Source organism: Schistocerca gregaria, chromosome 5 (assembly GCF_023897955.1).
Source record: "Schistocerca gregaria isolate iqSchGreg1 chromosome 5, iqSchGreg1.2, whole genome shotgun sequence".
Classification (NCBI taxonomy): Eukaryota; Metazoa; Arthropoda; class Insecta; order Orthoptera; family Acrididae; genus Schistocerca; species Schistocerca gregaria.
The window spans coordinates 370676655-370681459 of NC_064924.1; positions in this window are offsets into that span (position 1 = coordinate 370676655).

A 4805-nucleotide genomic window follows, 5' to 3' on the forward strand; every position below is an offset into this window, starting at 1 on the left:
CTGAACCGAGGATGGACGGATGCCATGAAAAAATTGGCAAGAATACAGACTATCTGCTCTTTCAGGTCAACCATCGCAAAATGGGAGAATCGCGAAATCACGACAATGGAAATATGCTCACCAACAAATAACCAACCAACCCATTCAGCAAGGAGCCACATGCCACACAGATTCAAAAACGATGCACTGGGAAACACTACTGGTAGTTCTGTATACCCGTGAACACCTGCACGCAAAATTTGGCATCTTTTGCACATACGTTCGTATCATGTCAATGTTTGTTATCAGGATGATTTATAATATGACCAATACAAGGAAAACGACCTCATTTTTGTGTAACAGACGTTTAATAATCGTCGCTGGTGCAGAGGCCGGTACGCCGCTGCCTCAGAGTTGCTGGGGAAGCTCCCTCGCGCGTCTGTTGCGTTCTTCGAATCGCAGATGTCCAGCGTTACGACGCGACACCATAGGTCAAACTCATTGAGTACAACTGGAGCATCGTGCGTGATGTGTGGACAACTTCGCAGTCCCGCGAAGCAACTTGTTAAAGTCTTTCAAGTAGGTTTACTCGTTAAATTCGTCTTCCTACTTCAGATCTACATCTACATCCATACTCCGCAAGCCACCTGACGGTATGTGGCAGACGGTACCCTGAGTACCTCTATCGGTTCTCCCTTCTATTCCAGTCTCGTATTGTTCGTGGAAAGAAGGATTGTCGACATCCTTCTGTGTGGGCTCTAATCTCTCTGATTTTATCCTCAGCGTCTCTTCGCGAGATATACGTAGGAGGGAGCAATATACTGCTTCACTCTTCGGTGAAGGTATGTTCTCGAAACTTTAACAGAAGCCCGTACCGAGCTACTGAGCGTCTCTGCTGCAGAGTCTTGCACTGGAGTTTATCTATCATCTCCGTAATGCTTTCGCGATTACTAAATGATCCTGTAACGAAACGCGCTGCTCTATCTCTCCTATCAACCCTATCTGGTACGGATCCCACACTGCTGAGCAGTATTCAAGCAGTGAGCGAACAAGCGTACTGTAACCTACTTCCTTTGTTGTAGGATTGCATTTCCTTAGAATTCTTCCAATGAATCTCAGTCTGGCATCTGCTTTACCGACGACCATCTTTATACGATCATTCCATTTTAAATCACTCCTAATGCGTACTCCCAGATAATTTATGGAATTAACTGTTTCCAGTTGCTGACCTGCTATTTTGTAGCTAAATGATAAGGGATCTATCTTCCTATGTATTCGCAGCACATTACACTTGTCTACATTGAGATTCAATTGCCATTCCCTGCACCATGCGCCAATTCGCTGCAGATCCTCCTGCATTTCACTACAATTTTCCATTGTTGCAACCTCTCGATACACCACAGCATCATCTGCAAAAAGCCCCAGTGAACTTCCGATGTTATCCACAAGGTTATTTATGTATACTGTGAATAGCAACGGTCCTATGACACTCCCCTGCGGCACACCTTAAATCACTCTTACTTCGGAAGGCTTCTCTCCATTGAGAATGACATGCTACGTTCTGTTATCTAGGAACTCTTCAATCCGATCACACAATTGGTCTGATAGTCCATATGCTCTTACTTTGTTCATTAAACGACTGTGGGGAACTGTATGCGGAAGTCAAGAAACACGGCATCTACCTGGGAACCCGTGTCTATGGCCCTCTGAGTCTCGTGGACGAATAGCGCGAGCTCGGTTTCACACGACCGTCTTTTTCGAAACCCATGCTGATTCCTACAGAGTAGATTTCTAGCCTCCAGAAAAGTCATTATACTCGAACATAATAAGTGCTCCAAAATTCTACAACTGATCGACGTTAGAGATATAGGTCTATAGCTCTGCACACATGTTCGACGTTCCTTCTTGAAAACGGGGATAACCTGTGCCCTTTTCCAATCCTTTGAAACGCTACGCTCTTCTAGAGACCTACGGTACACCGCTGCAAGAAGGGGGCAAGTTCCTTCGCGTACTTTGTGTAAAATCGGACTGGTATCACATCAGGTCCACCGGCCTTTCCTCTTTTGAGCGATTTTAATTGTTTCTCTATCCCTCTGTCGTCTATTTCGATATCTACCATTTCGTCATCTGTGCGACAATCTATAGAAGCAACTACAGTGCAATCTTCCTCTGTGAAACAGCTGTGGAAAAAGACATTTAGTATTTCGGCCTTTAGTCTGTTATCCTCTGTTTCAGTACCATTCTGGTCACAGAGTGTCTGGACATTTTGTTTTGATCCACCTACCGCTTTGACATAAGACCAAAATTTCTTAGGTTTTTCGGCCAAGTCAGTACATAGAACTTTACTTTCGAATTCATTGACCGCCTCTCGCATAGCCCTCCTCACACTACATTTCACTACGAGTAATTTTTGTTTGTCTGCAAGGCTTTGGCTATGTTTATATTAACTTTCCTTTGCTTCCGCAGCAGTTTTCTAACTCTGTTTCCTGAATGAGATTTTCACTCTGCAGCGGAGTGTGCGCTGATATGAAACTTCCTGGCAGATTAAAACTGTGTGCCCGACCGAGACTCGAACTCGGGACCTTTGCCTTTCGCGGGCAAGTGCCCTACCATCTGAGCTACCGAAGCACGACTCACGCCCGGTACTCACAGCTTTTACTTCTGCCAGTATTCGTCTCCAACCTTCCACACTTTACAGAAGCTCTCCTGCGAACTTTGCAGAACTAGCACTCCTGAAAGAAAGGATATTGCGGAGACATGGCTTAGCCTCAGCCCGCGAAAGACTAAGGTCCCCAGTTCGAGTCTCGGTCGGGCACACAGTCTGTTGTTTCCTATAATACGAGGGTGAGTCAAATGAAAACCTTAAATATTTTTTTAAATATTATTTATTGTGCAGAAGTGGTACAAAGCTGTATCACTTTTCAACACAATCTTCTCCACGCTCAATGCAAGTCCTACAGCGCTTACAAAGCGCATAAATTACTTTAGAAATAAATTCTTTTGGCAGTCCACGCAACTACTGATGCACCGCGTGGCGTACCTCTTCATCAGAACGGAACTTCTTTCCTCCCTTTGCGTCTTTGAGTGGTCCAAACATATGGACATCGCTTGGGGCAAGGTCTGGTGAGTATGGTGAATGAGGAAGACACTTAAAATGCAGGTCTGTGATTGTTGCAGCTGTTGTACGGGCAATGTGGGGCCTTGCATTGTCATGTTGCAGAAGGACAACTGCTGACAGCAATCCACGTCGCTTTGATTTGATTGCAGGCCACAGATGATTTTTTAGGAGATCTGTGTATGATGCACTGATGGCAGTGGTCCCTCTAGGCAAGTAATGCTCCAAAATGACGCCTTTTTCGTCCCAAAAGAGAGTCAGCATTACCTTCCCTGCTGATGGTTCTGTTCGAAAATTCTTTGGTTTTGGTGTTGAGGAATGGTGCTATTCTTTGCTCGCTCTCTTCGTTTCTGTTTGGTGGAAGTGAACCCAGATTTCGTCCCCAGTATCGATTCTTGCAAGGAAGCCATCACGTTCTCGATCAAAGCGCCGAAGAAGTTCTTCACAGCACCAACACGTCGTTCATTTCAGGAATCAGCTGCCGTAGCACCCATCTTGCAGACACTTTGTGAAACTTCAGCAGATAATGCACAGTGTGGTGTGCTGACCCATAACTAATCTGTAAACATGCTGCAAAGTCATTCAGTGTCAGTCGGCGGTTTTCCTTCACTAAAGTTTCAACTGCCGCAATGTTCTTTTCGTTGTGCCTGACCAGGAAGAGGAGCATCTTCCACTGAAGTCACACCATTTGCGAACTTCCTACTCCATTCGTATATCTGCTACTGTGACAAATAAGGATCACCGTACTGACTCTTCATTCGTCAATGAATTCCAATAGGTTTCAAACCTTCACTACGCAAAAACCAAATAACACAACGCTGTTCTTCCCTAGTGGGGCGGCCATCTTTATACTGATACTACGACGGTACGTGTGCATCTGCACTATGCTGCCACCTACAGGCCATTCTGCATGCTGTTTCTAGCAAGCTTGCCAACTTACAGGATAACGTGGCGAAATTTCGATTTGTTATTACAAATTTAAGGTTTTCATTTGACTCACACTCCTAACAATAAATCTCAAAAGCCATGAATATATTTAACAGCTGACGTATGTAACTGATTTTGGTGGTTTCTATTTCAGTTTGCGATTTAAAACGTATCTCAGAGGTCTCAACAGTCATCCCAAATTAAAAAACCATTTTGCAGTTATCGCCTTTATTCTTGGTTTGAAGCTGCCCACCTTGAGTTCCTTTCCCGTAGCAACTCAGTAACACCTGCGTTCGTATGTCCTCAGTTATTTGCTGGATGTATGACACTCTCTGTCTTTACACTCTTAACTTTTCAACATGCTGAGTCAGTCCTACGGACGATCATATCTCTTACGATTTCTTCACATTTTCGTAGAACAATTTCGTCTTGGCTGCTGTAAATTTCCTGTTAATTTCATTCCTAAGACATTTATGTTGCTGTATTCCTGTTTTTCCCTAAACATTTTGATTCTTCCTCCTTCCGTTGATCAGCAGAAGTATTTCTTCTGTTACTCAAGGTTTCTTCGGAGTTAGATTCCTTGTGTCTTTGTCTGACTGCCCAATATCTGTGATTGCCCCTTCTAGAGACTAAACTACCTACTAATATACACGTGATCGCGGTATCTACATCTTCAGCGAACTTGAAACGCTTCTCATCATTCGTCAGTACTTCAGAGTAACATTTTCTTCCACACTGATTCTTCCGAAGGATTGTCTTAAACTGTAGTCTACTCTTCATTATC